The 23,664-nt window shown below is 35.0% G+C and overlaps 1 protein-coding gene across 1 annotated transcript in view; it reads left to right on the top strand.

The window, feature by feature from the left end:
• Positions 1 to 23,664, top strand: part of immp2l (inner mitochondrial membrane peptidase subunit 2) — an 85,544-nt gene that overhangs the window by 37,192 nt on the left and 24,688 nt on the right. The gene's annotated exons all lie outside the window — the stretch shown is intronic.

Below are 23,664 nucleotides of genomic sequence, written 5' to 3'. Positions count from 1 at the left end.
TTCTTGTCCATGCATTTCGTTCCTTTAATGCTTTTTGTCCCTCCAGGCTTTGTCGTTTCTCTATTCAAAGCTTGGTTTTGGAAGTTAAATGGTTGGCTAAGTGAGAATCACACACTTCGATAAATCATTGTACTAGAATACAGCATTTTGCAGAGAACTGTCTGATGAAAGATTGTGTATTGCACTTATAAAAATTCACAGTGATTACGCAATGCAGTTCTCAATAGACTTCTTGGCAGGCACTTCTGTTCAATATGCTTTGTGATTTCATATGCAATAAACTAATGCAACTAATGCAAGACCTTCCAAACCGACTGTAATTTAGTTCAAGTGGTAATGGTCAAACGATTACTGTTAATAAATGCTAAAGTGGACCTGCATGTATCATATTCGATAATACCACCATTTTTACTCACCCTTTAGAACAAAAGACATATATCTTAATGTTTTTAAGCACAGTTATAGACTTTAATAGCCTACCCAAAACCCTTTAATCTCTTAGTCCAGATACATTAGGACCATTTCTTCAATTGTCTATATTCAGCAGTGAAGCGATGTACTAACGGCTCAAACAGAAGTCTTTATCAATCCAAGCAGCTTTCTGTTGCTCGGTGTAGCAAATTTGTTTGACCAGCTTGAACCAGTTGCAAAATCCAAACCCTTACATGCAAATCCAGATTGCATGGATTCCTATAGAAATGACTCGATTTTGCCTGCTAAAATTTACATTTACATTTTTTTTTTAGAAGTGGCAATGCATGCAATGTTCTTTGCAAGGAATGCAATACCTGAATGCACTGCGCCAGGCTCTGTGAAGTCATCCATGATTGTAAACGGACATGAGAAAAACACTGAGCGCACTTTTCTGTAGGGTTATTTGGCAACCTAGCGCTGGGTAAATATTGGACAGAACACATGCTATTGTGATCCAGCTTTTTGGGTTTTATACATTAACCACCCATTAATTATAATGGGAGGGTGGATGGGGCAGGGCACCTTGAAATCAATCCTAACCTTTCCCCCATTACAGCACCCCTGTCTCAATGTCTTTGCCGTTTCCAGAATGTCAGCAGTTTTGAAGTCTAGAAAGCCATTTTAGCCCTGTTCTCTGCCCATGTTGTGATTGTAATTGAGTGTGTTCTCTATTCACTCTCAGCTAATAAAACTACTAGTACATTAACATAAGATGGCTTCTCAGTCTAATGTTTTTGAATTAGAGTGTTTTGTACACAACAGGATTAACAGTAAAACCTTGATACGCTCTTTGAGGATAATGACTGTGATAATGACGATATGTGAAAGTCATTCTTTTATGCGGCCTCCTGGTTGAATGCAGCCTAGACTTCAATTTTTCCATCCTCTGAATACATCTACATCTAGATGCAATAAACTAAAGGACAGTCTTTGTGTTTCTGTCTGCATAGCACCCCCCTTCGCAGATCACTGTTCACTGTCTTGGCAGTGATTCAATCCCCGTCTTCTTTCTCTCTTTAGACTCTCCACAGGTGTGCAGTTGCCAAGGAGACTTGTGTTCAAGGCTAGGCGTCCCACATATATTCATATTCTTCAGGCTAGCTTGGATATTTCAGCTACTGTAATGTATGTTTTAGCAATTCTGTCCTTTGCATTTTGAACTGCCGGTGTTTGTTGAAGTTTAAGTGAGCATGAAATCAAATATAGTTTGCTCTCCATGATAGAGTGCGACATTAGTAAAAAATCACTTTCATTTTCTTGATAGATATAAATGTTTCAGTGAGCTTGCTGGTTGTTGAGTGTTGTATGGTCTATCCACACACTCAAACTGATCATATCTATATGTTTAACTCAATATTTTGCAAGAAACTATATTGTTTTAAACTTAGAATCAATAAGTCAATAATTTTATACCGTTCAGTCATACATTTTTATTCAGGTACTTAATTTGCAATGCTCTGTAGTGCACAGTTTTATATTATTTATAATTGTGTTAAATATTATTACAGTTTAAAGTAACTGTTTTCTGGTTTAATGTTTCTTAAAATGTAATTTATTTCATTTATATTACTTTTTTTTATCATGGTTGAAAACAGTTGTGGTTTTTAATATTTTTGTGGAAACCATGATACAGGATTTATTTAAAACAGCATTTATTTAAAATATAAATGTTTTATATATTATTTTAGAATATTAAAGATAGCTTACATCTAACATATGTAAATATTTTAGAAATTCAGTCATTTATTTTGGGTTTGTTAAAGTGACAAACAGATCATTTAATTTTGCCACAACAAAAAAAATATATTTTCTTAATATCATGCTTATTATATTTAGGATGGAGGTCTCATAAGGTTTCGGTTCCAGTTATATGTTTGCATGAATGGAACTATATATATGTATTAACTTACTAGTATGTATAAAATGTAATATTGTCAGAACTACAGTTTATTCCTTCAATATAGATTCTGTATTTCTGAAATGACATCAAGACACTGTGTTACTGGCTGTAACAAAGGAGTTTTGTTAACACCGATCTAAGCGATAGCGGGTGAAACCGCAGAGGCACCTCGACTGTCAGCTCGACGTCCTCCGGCGTTCTGATGGACTAACTCACTCTGTCAGTTCCAGTGTGAGCTCTGTCACTGCCAATGTGGCTTTCCAGCAGAAGTCAGACACCGCTCTGACATTACAATGCAGCCCGGCTTGCCCACACATGACAGTGACAGATGTTCGTTCTTGTAAATGACTCGTCTTTTATGGAGGTGATGACTTTGTTGGTCTCGTGGCGCCTCTCGTTTCACCTCATCACGCTGATTGGTCGACCTGTCTGTTCGTCTTTTTCTGACGTGGGTGAACACCGGCCTGTTCCTCAGAGGGATCATTTGACTTCTCGCTGTCAGGTTTCTGGACGTTCTCATCGAAAATGATTTACCCCAAGGACAGTCAGATGTTGCATAGGTTTCAAATGAGATGTTTTATGAAACGTGTATTGAAAGAACGGATTTCATGATTTGATTTGATTCCAGTTCACAAGCTCTTGATTTTGAATTTGATTTCCATTTCAATTCAATTTGACTCTGATTCTGTATGGAGCTTATAATAGGACAGTTCTATTTGAATTAGAATTGTGTAAATTTGAATTATTGACAAGTGTAATTTAACCAAACTGAATTTTTAAATTAGATAATTTGTTTTATTTAATATTTAACATTGGAAATTTAACGCAATTGATTTTTTTTAATGGCAGTTTTTATATATTATATATAATTTTAAATATAGCTTAAAGTTTTCAAGATGAAGAAGAAATTCAGAACATCATATTAAATATTCATAATTCAATATGCTGAAATTCAGTTCGTACAGAAAATAGCTAAGAGGTTATCCACAGGGAAGAGTAAATGAGCTCCGAAAAGTCAAACGAAGTATTTAGGGTGACAAGAATGGACATGTTTGCTTCACTTAGGCTATAGTTTTGTCATGGCCACAACATATTAACTCGTGGAAATGTGGCCCGGAGATCATTTTGTGGAGATGATCGAGATGCTGACATCCAGGAATCACTGCGCGGCTGTCGCTTTCTCTCATAGTGGAGGTCTTTGTCTCAGGGCAGACATTAATAATCTGCCTGGTCATAGGTTAAAGGTGATAAAAAGATCAAGATAAAAAGATAAAACATGTTTTTATCTCTGGCGGCGCCTGCCGTGAAGTTTGGTGCATGACCGCTTGCACACCTCCTCTGCATCGACAGCGAGACAGACTACTTTCCGGCAGTTCACAATTTGAACAGAAGTTTTAATAAATGAGTTTTGTCTACCTCATGTTAGATATGTGTGGTTCGGGTAGGGTACGGAATTTTAGTCTTGCTGTCAGATAATGGGTCGATTATTCTGTCGATTACTGCGGGTGTGGGTTTATCAGACAGGAGCATAGACTGGATAAAAACAGGACCCGTGCAGGACACGACGCACACATCTTTCATCTTCCACCTGAACATCTTCTGGTTCCCAGCAGTCAGCAGAAGTGAGAAAAAAAAGTGTTTATTACATTTGAAATCTGGATATTTATCTTTTTTGCTACAGGAGGCCCTTATTCACCCCCCGGAGCCGTGTGAGGGACGTTTTATTACAGATGCATGCACTTTATTTCACGTCTTCTGAACTGTTGACATCAAACATCCATTTACCACATTGAAAGGCTTGGAAGAGCCAGGAAAATTTTTAATATAACTTTGATTGGATTATTCTGCCACTTTAATATACATTTATTTGGAAATATTGCTGGTTTAGGTCAGTTTTTTTGAAGCAAATACCTGTAAAAAAAAAAAAAACATATTTGTAAATAAGTCATTTTAAAGATGGGGCTATGTTCATCAAAAGCAACACGATACATGCATTTAAAAAAAATTTAATTAGACATGCAACAAACAATGTTTAGTGAAGTTTCTTTCCAAATCAACTGAAAAAAGCAAATATTGTAACATCAGTTTTAGTGTATTAGAGTCAATATTTTCTCCCATGTTTGTTAACTATCCAATTCTTGAAATGTCAATGAAAATCTTGTGAAAAAACATCAGAAAAAATCGTTTACAGTGTGTATGTGCACATGTATGCATGTCCTCACGGGTTTGTTTGTTGAAGTGTTCTGGTGCACACGGAATGTCTGGGTGAATGTAGAAAGAGCACTTTCACCTGTATGCACACGACTACATGATCAGGCTATTCAAGCAACACTGAATGAACGTCGTATGCATTTTCATTCTTCTAACTCTCATTCACTAAGCAATCCGTACGAATGGATGACCACTGTCATTAACGTATTGATTTTCACTGACAAAGAGTCGGCATTGGCTACAGGATGATTTTCAGTTCCAAGCAAAATGAAAAATCCCCAATTTATTTCAATTTGCCCACCACTTCAGGCTGAAGGTGGGTGTGTGCGTGTGTGTAGATGCAGTTTTAGATGAAGTATTTACCCTGAGCCAGGAAAGATTACACTGGGTCTAACAGACCTAAGGCTGTAATTAAACCCACTGAGAAATCAGGCCAAACACTAAGGTGGCCTTTATTTCCCAAAGACAGGCTGAAACGTCAGCTTTTTAAAGGCCACAATAAGGGCTTAAGAACCTCTCCAAAACTCTAATCAGACACAATAGTCATTTATTGCCCCCGATTTTTCAAAAGGCAATAAAAGATTCCAAATATACTCGTTTCACCTTAAGGAAAGTCCTCAAGGTGTCTGACAGTTCGTTCAGTCTGTACTTCACACAGCACGTGTGTCATGTGAGTGCTCGCGCTCTTCAGAGACAATCACAGAATATGACAGAGCTCTGCAGTCTCTGATGTAATCAGCCTGGTTTCCTTTATATTAGTGCTGTTTTCGACGGATTGTTTGAACACATTCGCTTACTGGATCATTGGACTGAAAACTTTACAGCTTAGCATAAAATGATCTAATCGCAAGCAGAGAAGCAAAATTGGGTTTAAGGGTTAGAATAGAAATTATGCTTCAGTAATTTTGCATTAATTGTGTTCAATTATTTGAACGCATTAAGGATTGTAAAATTAATCGCATTTGTTAATACGTTTACAAAATAAGCCCTTATATAAATGTATGGAAACTATTGCATTATCAAGGACAATCATTCTGAAATAAAAAAAAATACAAAAGTAATCAGATATAAATCAAAACCTGTAAATTATCGGCATAGTCTTTATTGCGTGATTATTAGATATAATACATACAGCAATAGTTTAAGAAGCAGATCTGTAATAAAATACAGTCTAAATACAGTTTTTTGTGCTTCACCAATACTGTAAGAATGGTATTGTTGCTTCTTTTTTTTTTCTTTTTTTGTTAAGTTAAATCAAGTATTTTTGTCAAAATGCAATTTAATCATTCTTTGACACTGTTTTAACACCTGCTGGAATTGTTTAGCAGCTGAACAGTCAAAAAACATCCAATCTTCTGAATACAGAAACTATGGATGGCCGCGGTGCTGTATTTCAAGATGTTCACAGAGATGCATTGTTCTCTTTTAAAGTCTTCCATGTTTTTATGCCTGACTTGGTCTGAACAGGTGTTTTAAGTTCACTGAATCTTTGAAAACAGGCACTTTACAGAGAGTGAAAAGAGTTGGGTCGTTCAAATTTGATGAAGCCCATTTCAGATCTGCTAATGGAACAGTCAGAGTAAAAAATTTTGGACTTTCTGTCTGCAGTGTGCCACGTACTTTGACAGAAGCTGTGTGCAAATCAATCAATCAATCAATCAATCACCTTTATTTATATAGCGCTTTAACCAAAATACATTGCGTCAAAGCACTGAACAACATTCATTTGGTAAACAGTGTCTCAATAATGCAAAATGATAGTTAAAGGCAGTTCATCATTGAATTCAGTTATGTCATCTTTGTTCAGTTTAAATAGTGTCTGTGCATTTATTTGCAATCAAGTCAATGATATCGCTGTAGATGAAGTGACCCCAACTAAGCAAGCGAGAGGCGACAGCGACAAGGAATCAAAACTCCATCAGTGACAGAATGGAGAAAAAAACCTTGGGAGAAACCAGGCTCAGTTGGGGGGCCAGTTCTCCTCTGACCAGACGAAACCAGTAGTTCAATTCCAGGTTGCAGCAAAGTCAGATTGTGCAGAAGAATCATCTGTTTCCTGTGCTCTTGTCCTGGTGCTCCTCTGAGACAAGGTCTTTACAGGGGATCTGTATCTGGGACTCTAGTTGTCCTGGTCTCCGCTGTCTTTCAGGGCAGTAGAGGTCCTTTCTAGGTGCTGACCCACCATCTGGTCTGGATACGTACTGGATCCGGGTGACTGCAGTGACCCTCTGATCTGGACACAGACTGGATCTGGTGGCCACGGTGACCTCGGAACAAGAGAGAAACAGACAAATATTAGCGTAGATGCCATTCTTCTAATGATGTAGAAAGTACTGTGTTATGTGAAGTGTTTCCGGTTCCGGTTTACCTAATTAATGCAGTCTAAAAATCCTTTAACGGATTTGGATATTAAAAGCATATTAGTATGTTATGTGTAAGCCAGGTTAAAGAGATGGGTCTTTAATCTAGATTTAAACTGCAAGAGTGTGTCTGCCTCCCGAACAATGTTAGGAAGGTTATTCCAGAGTTTAGGCGCCAAATAGAAAAAGGATCTGCCGCCCACAGCTGATTTTGATATTCTAGGTATTATCAAATTGCCTGAGTTTTGAGAACGTAGCGGATATAGAGGAGTATAATGTAAAAGGAGCTCATTCAAATACTGAGTTGCTAAACCATTAAGGGCTTTGTTCTCTTTTAAAGTCTTCCATGTTTTTATGCCTGACTTGGTCTGAACAGGTGTTTTGAGTTCACTGAATCTTTGAAAACAGGCAACTCAGTTCTAGTAAGAACTCTTGCTGCTGCATTTTGGACTAGCTGTAGTTTGTTTACTAAGCGTGCAGAACAACCACCCAGTAAAGCATTACAATAATCTAACCTTGAAGTCATAAATGCATGGATTAACATTTCTGCATTTGACATTGAGAGCATAGGCCGTAATTTAGATATATTTTTGAGATGGAAAAATGCAGTTTTACAAATGCTAGTAACGTAAAGGCTTTCTAAGGAAAGATTGCGATCAAATAGCACACCTAGGTTCCTAACTGATGACGAAGAATTGACAGAGCAACCATCAAGTCTTATAGACAGTGTTCTAGGTTATTACAAGCAGAGTTGGTCTATAATTAACTAGTTCTTTGGGGTCAAGTTGTGCTTTTTTTTATGAGAGGCTTAATAACCGCCAGTTTGAAGGTTTTGGGGTCATATCCTAATGACAATGAGGAATTAATAATAGTCAGAAGAGGACCTATGACTTCTGGAAGCACCTCTTTTAGGAACTTAGATGGTATAGGGTCTAACATACATGTTGTTGGTTTAGATAATTTAACAAGTTTATACAATTCTTCCTCTCCTATAGTAGAGAATGAGTGGAACTGTTCCTCAGGGGGTCTATAGTGCACTGTCTGATGTGATAATGTAGCTGACGGCTGAATGGTTGCAATTTTATCTCTAATAGTATCGATTTTAGAAGTAAAGTAGTTCATAAAGTCATTACTGCTGTGGTGTTGGGAAATGTCAACACTTGTTGAGGCTTTATTTTTCGTTAATTTAGCCACTGTATTGAATAAATACCTGGGGTTATGTTTGTTTTCTTTTAAAAGAGAAGAAAAGTAATCAGATCTAGCAGTTTTTAATGCTTTTCTGTAGGATATGTTACTTTCCCGCCAAGCAATACGAAATACCTCTAGTTTTGTTTTCCTCCAGATGCGCCCCATTTTTTGGGCTGCTCTCTTTAGGATGCGAGTATGCTCATTATACCATGGTGTCAAACTGTTTTCCTTAACCTTCCTTAAGTGTAAAGGAGCAACTGTATTTAAAGTGCTAGAAAAGAGCACTTTAAATACAAATGTACAGTAACCGTTGTGAAAATATTTTCCTGCTCATGTTTTTAAAGAAAAATGTATATATTGTGACTTTATAGTGATTATCATAACACCTCCATAAACTTTAATTTTGTTGTCAGATAGTTCATGATGATTTTTAAACACTAAAATCCAGTTATGTTTTAATAGCACACACAGTGTTTAATTAGACCCTCAGTTACTCAGCTGTTGTCATGAAAAGTTAAAAATAGGCAGTTGTGATGTTCTCCAATGGAGCCGGGCGGCGTGCGAAAGCAGAAGGCTCACCAGGCTTCATGAACCATCTAATTAAGTTCGTAGCAGTTGACGTGAGTCAAGTGGCTTATTTCTTCAGATGCTTCAGGAGTACAAGTATTTTGAAACCGGATGATAAATCCGTAAGCTCTCTGCGGCGTTATCCAGGAATGAGCGGCCCTTAGAGTCACACACAAGTCAAGAATGAATTAATCAGAGCACAACATGACGTAGGAATAAGGAAGTGTGTGAGTGTGTGTGTGTGTGTGTGTGTGTGTGTTATCCACATCATTTCTGTAGCATGGGCTGATGACTCTTTGATGCCCTTGCTTGAGCGTTCATCTCAGCATGAGCTGTGATCGATCGAGATGTTTATCTGAATGCCAAACTGGAAGGACGTTTGATTGTCATTAGAGATATGAGAATAGAAATTAGCTGTTGCTGCTGTGCACCACCAGACTCATTTACAGTTATCTTGTGAGATTTAATAATGGATTTTGATTAAGAATTTTATGTGAAATACAGCAGTCCTTGAATTTGATGGGTTGAACAGTGTGGATCTGATTTCTTTGGCAGAAAAAAATAAAAAAAATAACCAACTGGGCAAATCTTGCCTAAACGTTAACTTTGAAAGCTTTGTATTTTTAATGGAATATTTCTGGAATAATATCCGATTTTTTTTTTTTTTTTGGCTGATACCAACTTTTTATTATTTTTCATTTTTTAATTTCAGATTTTTTACACATATAAATGATCACTATACTACAAAATAAGAAATGTGTTCTTTTTCTTCTTATTATTTGTATATTTTTGTTGTTGTTAGCAACAGCTATTATGTTTACTACTATTTTTATCTATCTGTTTATTTATTAGTTGTTAATTTATTATATATGCAAAGTAGTTTTACATGTTTTATGGATGCAAATTTATTTTCATGTTTGATTTTCACTACTGTATGGCTATATTTATCACATGAAAATTATAATTTATAAAAAAAACACTGATTGCAACGTTACATTACAAACAATTCATTAAGTTATACTTTATCTGCAAATGTATCTACAATTTCATTACCACATTGCTCTTGGTTGTGTAATATTAATTCAGGTTAGTTATGTCTTAATATCTTAAATATACATCAGATATTGGTCTTGCATGCATTATTGTTGTATGCGTTCGTCAGCTCATATGGATTTCTTTCTGTGAATATCAAACTGCACCTGAATCAGTCTTTTTGAAATATTTTGAATAGGAACTTCAAAGTTTTAGTAATGTAGGCGATCTGGGAACATTTAATGCAGTATTTATTTCTATTTAAAAATAGAAATCTGGCATACAAGCTCTAAAAGAACAGATAGAACCTAACAATTAACAAAAGAAAAATAGACAGTTGAATGCAAAGATTAACAAGTTTTATAATACTCTCTCAAACTCATAAACAATGGTCTTCTATGACAAAGGTCTTCAATGGTCTTCAAAGTACTTTTAATATATACTGTATATATATAAACACAAACACACATATAATTGACATTACAACTGAAATATACCCAGGTGAACAAGAATCGAATCTGCAAAATCTGTATTGTTACCCTGCCCTAATGAGTGCAAAGTTCTTGTACTTTTGCCCATATAGTGTAAAATACACAACAAATGCGTATTTTAGTTTGAGTAGAGATATTTCGAAATAATTAATTTTACATATGACTCGCGTAGAATCACGCTCTCCTCCAGGTTACTGTTAATGAATGTTCTCTTTCCCTTTTTTAAATTTTGAATCATTAAAAATCCGTCAGGTGTTTATTCTAGCGAAGCACCAGGTGATGTTTTTATATGGCTTTCATGTGCTGATGGAGTTGCCCCTCGCTGCTGAACTGAGACCAATTGTATTGTTGCTCCAGCAATGGTTGTGTTTAATTAATGGCTGAGGGGACGCGGTGCACTTGATGCAGTCCCAGTAAAGGACCCTCACAGGAGTTCATTGAAGTTCCTCTTTGTTTCTCCAGGGAAAGAGAGTTCATTTAACTATAGCTTCTCCACGCTGTTGTTTTCCAATCGGGCCTGGGTCACATCTCTGTTCTCTGCAGAAATCTTTTGTTTATCTTTCATTACAGTGACTTCATTTTCCCTTCTGCTTTTCATCATCTTAACTGCGGCTCCGCAGGATGGACGGCTCTGGGAATGAGAATGAATGAGCTGAGAGCAGTATATCTAATAGGACGGGGAGATCTTGCCGCACTGTCGGATTAGGTGGTATATATGTTCATTAAGAGTACATCGTGTCCTTGTCTGGGGCTGGAAACCCTGTGGTTTTTATAAAAAAGCATATTCATAATTAAACATGATTATAACAAACAGATATGTGTATTAGGACTTAATTAGCATTAAGCTCTCTATCATAGTTTAACATTAGATGCACTTTGGGTCACATAAACTTCAGAAATTTATATATTAATCATATTTTGTGTGGCAGAAACCTAACTGAATTGAGTAAAATGCATTAAAATTAGACATACAATACTGAAACACCTACCGCTAACCTTTAGCAACCAGAAGCACATTGTAGCATGCTAAATGTCACTATTTTGATGGACATTTAAACAAAAACCACCAGCTGTTCCTCAGGAACACATAAATTAACGCTTATTTAAACATTTACTCACCCCACACAGTGTTACGGGAACTGGGAACCATAAACTCCTGCCTTTTGTTAGTAATACTTTGCTAATGCTATGCTATGCTAATTCACATAGTTTCAATGCAAATCAATTAAGCTGTTGGAAAAACACATAAAAAGCACACTTTAAAGTAAGGGTTTCGACTGAAATGTGTTTACAAGACAAGTGTATACTTTAGAACTATAAGGTTGGGTCAAGTCTTCATACATTTAGATGCGTATTTGTATAAAGATAGATAAATGATTCATTTCAGTAATGGTTGACAAAAACAATGGTTTCACTATTTGTCTGTCTATTTCATAATTAATTTACTATTTCAGCTTTTCTAAAAACCCAGTTATAAGCTATTTAGTGGTAAATTCTGCTGTAACAACTTACCCCATATAGTAATATATAATAATTTCAATGTGTTTTCAGTGAGATAATTTTCCCCTTGGCAATAACAATTTTCAGTAGCTTTTGTTTTGTTTTTTCAATGTGAAGAAAATACAGTATACTCTTGTAGTCCAGCATACTGAGAATTAAAAAAGCCCACATAGATTGAGATTAAGGTTTCTAGTTCTCTGCTGCAAAAAAGTGCAGTTTTTAATTTTTTAAGTTTAATCTCGTTTTAATATAGTCTGTTGAAAATGGTGAAGCCACACATCTTCTGCTGATGTCCCAAACTGCTGACTAATGTGTACATAATTATCTCAAGTTTGCAAGGCTCCAGCTTTTCAAATAGTGTGCTCAAAAGTGTTGAACGCACAATATTAGCCCTGCTAAATGATAAAATGAAAAGATTATAGAATGGATTTGAGTATAAATGCAGTATTCGGTCCACAGCAGAGGCACATTAACAACTAAAAAAGTTTTCAATCTAATGTTACAGAATGTGCTAAAAGTCAATATGTAGGTATTTAATTCGCGGATGAAGTCTGCATAGTTTAGATGGATTATAAATTGCTGTGATTTGTAGTTTTTGCTTTTGGTGATGTACAAGTGTACATTTAATGGATCCTACTGAGTTGGCATTTTAATTTATCTGACTTGGCTTTTAGCATAATTTAGCACTAACATCTGAGGATCCTTTGAGAGGTGCACTGAAAACACAACACACACACACACACACACACACGTCACACATGGTGATTGTAGTTTTCCTTTGAAGGGCCGTCATGAAGCGGTACGCCGGTAGTCACAGTTCAACATTGCATGATGTGCATGACTAAGCGCTGATGTCAGAAACGCTAAGAACTAGCATGACTCAACTGTAAGATGCTCTCTGTGGAAAACTTCAAAGAATTTGTTAAAGGGAATGTGATATAACATGCAGAATGCACTGAATCCTTTGATTAATATTTCAGTGCTTTACTAAGTTTTGAAGATGAGGTGAGCATTTAGAAATATTAATGGCATTAGCAGTAGTAATTAGTCATTTAGCAGAGGCTGTCATCCCAAGCTGTTTAGGTTGTTTTAGGATTTTATTAAGGGTTTGCGTCCACCCACCTCAGGTCTCTGCAGATTGTATTTTTTGGTTCATTACTGTGGTCTGTTTGCTTCATCAAGGTAAAGAGCATGGTGAGGACTTGCACTATCTGTAAATGTGCAGTGACTCAGGGGAAAAGATGCCAGCTTCACTCTTTTATTTATGTGTTTCTTCAGTTTTACTGTTAAAACTTAACAATGCTCTGTGGAAAATGATTTTAGAAAAGCTTTGTATGTTCCTCAAGTTGTGTGCATTTTCACAAGAGGCTGGTTTGCTGTCAGAAGAGTTGAATACCAAAATTGTGCCCATATGCCAGACAATGGGAATCAAACATGCTCCACTGAAAAATCGAATGAAGTTAGAACTGAACTGTGGATGTCAGATATACTTGAGAAAACACAATTAAAGTCAGTTTACAAGCTGTTTATTTCACTTGTGCAAATAACTTATTTCATAAGTGCACAGTGTTAGAACATAATTAAGATGCTTAGTTCCCCTATTTTCATATTTAGATAACAGAGGTATTATTATTATGATTTATTTATTATAAACAATAATTATAAAAATGATGAAGATGTGAATATTTTATTGATTGTAATCAAATACATAGTAACTAATCAATTACGTTTTTGCAAATCATGTATAATTAAACAAAGTGTTATATTTAAACATTGAAAATGCAAAACAGAAGCAGTATTTTATTTTATAAATCAAATAAGTTTTAGTTTTTTTTAATCCCAAATCAACTTTTGTAACATGCCGTTGTAACATGTATTTATGAAGTTATATATTGGCCTGCAGAGTGCACAGTTAAGATATCCTGAGGTGTTATCCTATCTTTCTTAGGTTCATTTTGCAGACAAGTCCCAACCGATCACAAAACACAAGGCCAGGACTGTGTCAGGAGAGATTTGCAGGATAAAGTCAGCCTCTTTATTCTCTACGGCATCTAACGTCACCTGGGGCTAGAATGTTCCCGGAGCTGTAAGCCTGAACCCAGACAAAGATCAACTTCAAAAGGAAAATCTCTATTAGAACTACACTAGGCTTAAACTAGGCAAGAAACTAGAAACTAAAGTCTGTGAAGCTGAAGTTCCCAATGAAAGTTTCAGCTTTGACAAGTGATCAGAGCACAGACATACTGAGAACACGCAGACGTTACACAAGTGAATTCAAGCCAGATCCTAATCTGGGCATTAATATTACAATATGATTTGAGCAAATTAATTATTGATGGAAATATAAACGGTGTCTACACGCGCAAACTGTTCTACCCTCTTTTTCTTCAGCAGTTTTATGGCGAGTCAAGACGGTTTTGCTCGTAACAATGTCACTGCAGGGAGCGAAGGACATTACTATGTTTTTAAAATGAGAAACTAGGGAGTGCATTTATAGATACATTACCATAATACTGTACATCCACCATTGGCATTTTCTGAAATCAACCCGCAAGGCATAAAGGGACGGTGCCCCATTACCAAAAGCCATTTGCCTATTAACACAAAAAAACTGAATTATACCAATAAGATGTTAAAGGTGTTGACAATTATAGCTGTCAAGGTGACCTCTAAAAGTGTGTTACGGTGGAAAAAAGCACTTATACTGTGTTGGCATGTTTTAGAAAGCCATATCGGCAAGTTTCTCAAATACAGGTGCACATGTGGTTTTACAAGAAACTGACACTTTATTAAACCAGACCTTAGAAGAAAAAAATAACCAGTTCTAATTGAATTATTATCGCCCTCTAATTCAGTTTTTGGAGTTGCTGCACTCCAGTTTGCCCAACAAAATTGATCAACTTCTTTCAAGAAAAACAGCACAAAAAAGTGCTTTGCAATCACACAATTTATTCCAGGTCTCATAAGAATAATGTCAGATCCAATTTGACCACTTTATGAGCACATTTTACACAATAGGTAAATCTCCAGTTCATTCCTATGGGATGTTCTTCAAAGCTTGCCTGTGTTAGCAAGACAAACTGAGAAAGCGAGGCTTAGCAAAAGGTCAATTTGTTATAAACTCACAGCTAAGTGTTTTATTCTCAAAATCATGTGGGCAAAAGAGTAATAATTGTGAGATGTAAACTCTGAATTTCAAGGAAATTTACTTTTTTATATGGAATGTATAAATAAATAAAAAATACCTCCAGCATCCATCAGGAATGATTGGATCTTAAAAAAGTGTTACATATCTGAATGGAGCTAGACTTGAATGTTAAAACATTGCTATTTGGGTATTGGTTAAAATTTTCTGAACGATACGGAGCAAGCAATGACATTTTGACTGATGAAACTTTCACAATATGAACAGAAACAAATTGGGTTATTTTTGAGTCATCAACATGTATTTTAAATCAATAGGCATCATGGACCTTTAACTTTCACGCCATTAATCAAGTTGGGCTTCAATCTGAATGTTTCAGAGTCGATGAGCATGTGTTGTAGGAACATTAAACTAATCATAGCAAACTACAACACCTTGAAAAGTCCATTTTGGATTAAAACTTTCCACAGAGCTTTTATTCAAGTCTCCTTCAGACGCCCACAGAATCTCTCGTGCACATGTACGATTGCTTTCACGGGGAGCCCACTTGTTTATATATAGATATTTCTGTACCTTCCTATACAGTGTGTCTAAACTGGACTTCCTCTCCTGCATAAATCCTTCGTAAGCATAAGAAGAACACACTTATCTACTTCTCTCAGACCTGTACTTACATTCAAACATGAAATGAAAAGAAATGTGACTGAGGCAACAGAAAAGCACTTATCTCCTAGAAAACAAGACTCTGTGTGGACAGGATCCCTTGAATGTAAACAGCCTTATAAGAGACATGTTTGAATGGAGTTTATTTAAATGAATGCAAATGCAGCACTCCTGATTAATTGGTTGACTGATGGTTATTTGCAGTAGAAGGTCTCAGCAGTCAACTGACAAATAAAGCACTTTAGATTATCATTAAACGCAGTCCAATATTTTATGTAGCAGATTTGAGGTCAGCTCTTAAAAAAAAGCATTCCAGGCTAAGTACCAGTTAAACTAGGACTGCAACATCTAAATAGGAAAAAAACGCAAATGAAAATAATAAACAACAAATTTCATTATCGAGTAATGTGTGAGCATCGTGCATGAATTAAAATTTAAAGTCATATACTTGTAAGTATAGTTTAACACGGCTTACCCTGATGCTTTGACAGATGCATATGTTTTTCAGTCAAGTTTTCGAATGAGTGCTATGAAATATGTGATTTTGTGCTTTAATATTATTACATATTAAATGTACCATTTCTAAAACAAAATATGCATTTTGTGATTAGGTGCTCCTTAGAGATATAAACACTGAGGAAAAAGCTGGGAGATACAAACTCAAACACAAAATTGCAAATTGTGTAAAATAAACCATTCCGAAGAGCTGTGTACAACAACTGTTATATATACTTCTGAGTAAGAAAGTCTGAATTGTGTACTTAAAACAACCTTGAGGAAAAAAGTCAGAATTATGAGATGTAAACATGGAATTTTGAGATACTTTAGAATTGTGAGAAGTCAGAATTGCTTATTGTAAACAATTCTAAGTAAAAAATTGTGAGATGTCAACTCAAAAATTAGAAAGAATCATAGAAAAATCAGAATTGTGAGATATAAACTTGTAATTTCAAGAAAATAAGTCTGAATTGTGCATTTTAAACTTGCAGCTTTAAGAGAAAAAAAGTGAATTGTGAGATATCAATTTTTAACTCTTTGACAGAAATAGTCAGAATTGTTTTTAAACTATTGAGAAAAGAAATAAAAAGCCAGATTTTAACTCAAATTTGAGAGCTTATAAACCATGAATTGGAAGAAATAGAATCAGAATTGTTTTAAACATACATTTCTGAGAAAGTCGGAGTCGAAAGTCTGCTATGTTACATAAACTTGTTATTGTGAAGTCAGACGTGTGTGTGTGTGTGTGTTTGTGTAAAAATCACAATCTGGAGAAGAAGGAAAAACAGTCAACACATTTTTTGATTTCTCCAGAAAAACAGTACATCTGTCCTACTAAAAGTCCTTAGTTCTACAATGCAGCTACACGTCACCCAAGGACTATAAACCTGTGCACATCATTTATTAAAGCCTTCGTAATGTGACATGAAAGCTTCATGAATTATTTGCAAACAAATGTTGCACTTTATAGAAAGGATGTTTTGATTCAGTTTCTTTCCATCATTAGTGACAGCAGACGGTATTACCAAAGACATGACGAGTGACTCAACTCATCTCTGTGTTTAAGTCCTACACTGATGCTCTATCGCTGGTGTCAGTTTCTCCAGACCACTGAAAGATGTTTCACATTCTTTGCTCCTGTCCGACTTCTAGAGCCTTCTTTCTGGCGCTTATCTTTCCCCTGCCACACTCAGTCATTTTCTGTCAATCCTTTCATCTATCTTCTAGTGTTCCCTGCATCCCGGCAGCTGTGCGTAGAACATGGCACACGGGCCGACACTGAGCCATACTCGTGTCCTGTACTGCATTACTGCTTTCTCCTCAAGAGAGAGGAAAGATGGAGAATGATTTATAGATATGAAGCAGAGACATGAGGCTTTTTGCAAGAGAAGTGGGCAGAGTTGACTCATACGCTATAAACTGGTGTGAAATAATGGTTTGAAGATGAGTCAAAAGATTGTAGACTCGAGAGCGGCCTTTGGGCAAGACTTTACTGACAACATGAACATCCAAATAAAACCAAATTTACTTAAAAAAAGAATCATTCCTGCTCTTACTGCTTAAAATTTGAAACGTTGCATTTGGCAAGTTTACACTGAAGTACAAAAACTAATAAAAAATTAAAATAGCACATACATTTACTCAAATAAACTGGAAATATAAAAATAAAGCTAGTTCCAAATATATTTATAAATACTATAATAGTATAAAAACAATTAAAAAAATTATGATCTGAATTTCAAGGCCATTTTTAATTTTGAAAATCTGTTTTTATTCTGAAAATTTGCATATATATCTGAAAAACATCAAAATTCTTGCTGACACCAATAAGTCAGACAGTTATTTTAATGTTATGGTCAATAACTATTTAATGACCAATATTCAAGTACTATAATATTTTTTGTTAAATAAAAAAAAAAATTGTGAAAATAAAAATTTAGTGATCAAAATATAATAACGCTATAGATTTATTTACAATTAATATAATAGAATTAGATTAGAATTAGATTAAATTGCAACTGAGATTAACTTTTAGTTGGCAATAGATTACTTATTATATACTTATTAATTTAAATATTCACATATTAAATATATTTCAGTTTATTATTGTTTTTGTTGTTGTTATTATTAATGCTTATGTTTTGCATTTACATTTTTTATTGAAAATTTTTTAACTACACGATTTTCAAAAAAAAACATAATTTATTAATTACAGTGGATCACATATTCATCACCATCATCATTTTAGATTATTATTGCTGTTTGCTATAATAATAATAATAATAATAATAATGCGTCTGTTTTGCATTTTTTTATTTGAATGCAAGTTTTCCATAATACTGATTACACAATCAAATATTTGATTTAACAGATATCTGTAACAATCCTTATTCATTTTATAATAATAATAATAATAATAATAATAATAATAATAATAATGTTACATAAGGCATTTTTAAAAAGTCAATATATAATTAATTTAATGAGTACATTGAAACTTATGTAAATAATATGTGCAATAAAAAAATATATAACATAAAAAGTGCAAAATAGAAGCACTTTAACTAGTTCTTTAGTAAGATATTTGGAGAAATACACAAACAAAATACACACTATTTTGTCTAATGAAAATCTACGGCCATGACATGCAATGGTATTACAGCTGATACCATCATTATTCCATGATACTGTCATATTGCATTTTTATAAAGAATAATATCTCATGCGGTCAGTTTTCTTGCTTTTACTAGCATCTGAAACCAACAAAATAAAGTATAGGTGCAAAATAACTGCATGCAATGTAAAGATGTGGTGTCATTCCTCTATCACACTGACGGACCGACACATGAAGCTTTAGCCATCTGCACCTCAGCACTGCCAGACATCAACAGACATCACTGCTTCAGAACAGAAGCAGAATTACTCAGCCGTATCTGTCACGCTGTACCTCACTGTGATTTCAAGCCTGAGTTTCTCACACTTCTCCTTCACAGGTGATGGAGTTTATTCTGTTGTGCTCAAAATGTAGCTGCACCGTGTAATCGTTGGCCTTTTTCATCAGGCGAGTAACAGCAGCCCTTTACGTATACAATCAAATCACACAGGCCTGCTCACAAATCCTCGTCCAAATGAAAGTGCAAAAGTCTGTCCGCATTAAATCATACAGCGTTTCCTCTTTAAGTAGGGTAGATCTGTTCATATATTGGAGCGGCTCTGAAATATGAGCGCACATAAAATGAAGTGCGAGCTTGTTTTTATTGGGAAGTGGATTGATGTGTAGTGTTATTATGTGAAGGAGTGCATGAAGCAGATCTGTATTATGACTATGATACCAATGAAGACATGACCTGAGTCGTTGTTTGCGTTCTGAAGTTTATTTTGCTCAGCTGAATTGAATTTAGGCGAAATGCTTTACGTGTGTCTGTTTCTTGTCTCTGTTGTCAAGGCTGATGGTCTTCAGTTACAGAATTAGAGTCAGGGGGTGGATGCTATCACTGAAACGCGGTGAGTTTGGCTAACAGCACTGCACAGTAATAGTCGTTTTATATTCCAGCATGAAATATTTAAACTGTGTCCATCAGCCATTGTTTGTTCAATCTTCCTTTACTTTTCAGGCCCTTAAAATGACATCAATAATTTAAATGGTTATGCGGCACATAAATATCAGCCTTCGTTTTGTTTTCCTTTTAGTCTGTGAAGGACATCAAAAAAAAAAGGAAGTAAAATATGTATTTTCTGCACATTTGTGGAAAACAGCAGTGCAAAAATGTTTTCTTTAAATAAAATCTAAAAGCTTGATGTAGCACAAAACTAAGGGCCCTATTTAAATGATCTAAGCGCATTGTCTAAAATGCATGGCGCAGGTGCACTCAGGGCATTTCCGAACTTTCCACTTTTGCTTTTATATCAACAGGAAAAATGGTCGGCGCTCCCTACACGTAGTCTAAATGGGTTTTCCCTGTTCTCCTAAAGATTAATGGGTGTATTTTGGGGCATAATGTGCAATAAACCAATCAGAGTCTCATCTCCAATTCATTTTAAGAGTAAGTTGCGCACGCAACATGGTGGATTTGCTGTTTAAACAGAGGAGATTTAAGGTGCACAGACTGAACACGTCTCCAGAGAGCAATTCGGATCTGTTAATGCATGAGTAAATAGGTAGGATAATTCTGATACACGCAATGACTATGCATTATGACATGTATGGCATTTGTATTTTTATGTAGCCTACACAATGTTATCCTTTTATTTTTTACATTTGGCAAAAAGTGAACGCGTGTTGTGGACCCACCCAGAGGCACATTTCTACTAATGCACTCCTTAAATAACAAAACAAAAAAAATATTGCACCATTGACTTTAGACCATGTTTGAGTTGGTCTATGGCGCAGTCCATTTTCAGTTCCTCAAAGTAACAACGCATCAACAACGGCCTGAACACACCTCTTTTTTAGACCAGCACACCCATGGACAAAAACGGATGCAAATGCATTTACTATTTAAACAACGTGGCACAGAAATGGAAAATTTTCATTATTTCGGGTTAAGACTAGCAAAAACACTTGCGCCGTATTGCACTGGGTGTATGATAGGACCCTAAGAGTGCATTCACATTTACAAGATGATTCGTTGTCTCAATTTACAGTAAATTCAGTTACAATTCATTTACTATAAAAATAGCATGGATAAATTCGATAGTATTGCAGGTTTCAACTAAAACATTTTTATAAACTGAAATAAAGATGAAATAAATTATTGGTTAAAAAACGAAATTAGAAATGTTGCCTCGTTAACTAACTGAAAGAAGTTTAATTTGAAGCAATAAAATGAATAACTGGAAATAAATAGCACCTAAAACTGAAAAATTATATATATATATATATATATATATATATATAGAACAAAATGTAAAAATTTAACTAAAATATAAATATAACTATATGATTCACTTTAAAGTACATTTATAAATTTAATGAAGCATTAATCCCAAATGCACATTTAGACAAAGTAGAGTTAGAAAATCTTGCTGTCCTTTTTATGTAGAAAAGGTAAATATAATCAGTCTTTTTCATTCGTTCATCTCTGAGGCATATACATTATAATTATTACAACATTTTCATATACAGCTTTAGGAGACAGTAAAAACACTACCATCTGTTTGGAAGGAACTCCTGTGTCATTGCTAATCACTGTTAATCAGTCTTGACATAAATTGACATTTTAATGTAAGAGATTTATCTCATGGGCTCTTGCCTGCAGCCGTCAGGCTCCCCTTCATGATTCAGTCAGTGATTGTGAAGCCAGTGAGTGAAAGGACAGTGGAAGTGTTTTGGTCACGTATTGTCCAAATACTTCTTGTCGTGGAATGTGTCTGTTTATGTGCAGTAACATGAACTGTAAATAGGATTCACCAAGCGAATCAAGGCAATAAGGAAGGTATTGATAATCACTAATCATATCTTTGCCACGATAAGGGTTCTGGCTGTCGGGTTTTGTTTTTTGATTGATTTGGTTCTTGATTAAAACCAAGCAAATGTTTGTGGCTCCTAGAGATGACTTCTCTGTGTATTGATTGTTTTTATTGGGTTACTGTAGAGTTTTTGTGTCCAAACATGCCCGTCTTTTCCATTTCATCCTTGCACAGATTGACAAACTGGCTTGCGACCACATCCATGCCATATATAGGCATTTGTAGATTAATTCAGTTTTGATATAAAAAGGTGTTTCAGTCATCATTAAACAAAGATGAAACACCTGTTCAGTGCCAATGCCAAGAAAACTTGTTAGCTTGGTTGAATACTAATACAATGGCTGTTTGCCGCTAGGCTTCCGTTAACCTCCTCCTGAATTGTGCTAATTTTTTCTTTAATCTTGGCGTCTCACATTGGCTCACTGCTGTAATCACCTCGTTCAGAACGATGGCGCTGCTTGAACGGGTCGGCTTACAGGGTCATTAGAACCAGGTCAATTATTCATTAGAAAATGTGCCATCAAAGTGGAGCGCTAAGCACAGGGTTTCCAGCTCTGCCAAGAGGCACAGTCGTGTCTTAATCTCTTACCTAATTAAATCGGACTTTTACAGTACAAGTCAATGGTCGATGTCGTGTAGACTTATTTATTTTTTTAAATGTATGGGAATTTAACTGATTAATTAATTAAATGTATTGTTTGTTCTAATATCGATACTGAGATGCATCAAATTGTGAGTGTGTCTGTCTGTGTGTGATTTAAGATTTAAGTTCATAAATTAAGTATATATATATATATTCTAGAATATAATCAAATATCAAAATTGCAATCAAATAATTGCTAATGATTTTTGTTGTAATATCTATGTTGAGATGCCTAGGTTTGTTTTTGTGTGTGATTTAAGAATTAAGTGCATAAATTTATTGTTGTGGGTTGCATGTGTGTGTGTTGAAATACATGATTTGATATATCATTTCTATATAAATTCTGCATGAATAAACGCATATTTTATTTTGTAGTTAATTTATTAACTTCTACATTATACTACATTTTGCTTATTGGATATCAAAACATTACATTTTTACAGTACATTTCAGAATTTGGCCTTGTTAAATTAGATGTTGGATGTATTTTTTATTTATTTTAAGTATTGGTCAATTTTTTATAGTTTTTTAATTGTTGGTACTGATGTTTCAGTGTTACAGTAAAATAATTCAGTGTTTTTAATGACACTCATCTTTAAGAACCTGTAATAATGCTGAAAGGACAATAAAACAATAAAAATGTAATCTAATCTAACGCATCTGTGGGACATAAAATAATAGTTTTTGAGAAATGTCTTTGTGTTTTGTTTTGTATTTCCATACGTCAGTGGTCATAAGGACGGTTCAGTTACTAACACTCTTCAAATAATCTTATTTTGTGTTCCACAGAAAAAGAAATTCATAAAGGTTTGAAAATGACATCCGGGTGAAATATTAATGATGGAATTTTAATTTTTTAGGTGAACTATCACTTTAACTTTCATTGTCTTTGGGTGTCAGCGTTAACTTGATGCTATGGCACGAATCCATATCAAAAGCCTAGTAATCAAAGCAGGTGAAGCTTGAAAGTGATGTTCCAAGTTCATCGTATTAGCCAATTAATAAAGTTATTTCCAGTCACGTGATCATGGCGTGACCGTATGGAAAGAAGGACATAAACACTGTGATAGGTGAGATAATCAAGATTAATTGAACTAATGTTCCTGAAGAACTTGCCCATTTGCTCATTTTCTCAGTTGCTGAGCACATCACTTAATTAAAAGGTAATTCGTCTTCCTGTTCACACACAGTGTGTCATATACCTTATATTAATTGCGACATTATGTGGTTGGAAAGTAATGTAGAGTGAATTGATTTTCTTGATGGGGCAAATGCTAGTCTATAGTGTCCTTGTTTTTGATGAAAGTTATAGTTGATTGAATGAGTCTCATGTTGCCCTCTTGTGATTTCAGCCTGCGGGAAGCACCCTCTACCATCCTCTATCACTTCAAATGGTCATTTATCCATTTTTGCTAAGGCTGTTTTCAGTTCAACACAGAAAATCGCAATATCAAACTTGAAGACAGTTAATGATAAGCTTTGACTTTGACTTAAATAGTCTTAAATAGAACACTGACATTGAC

The sequence above is a fragment of the Carassius auratus genome, chromosome 25 (assembly GCF_003368295.1).
Source record: "Carassius auratus strain Wakin chromosome 25, ASM336829v1, whole genome shotgun sequence".
Lineage (NCBI taxonomy): Eukaryota > Metazoa > Chordata > Actinopteri > Cypriniformes > Cyprinidae > Carassius > Carassius auratus.
This window is presented reverse-complemented; position numbering and strand designations above follow the sequence as displayed.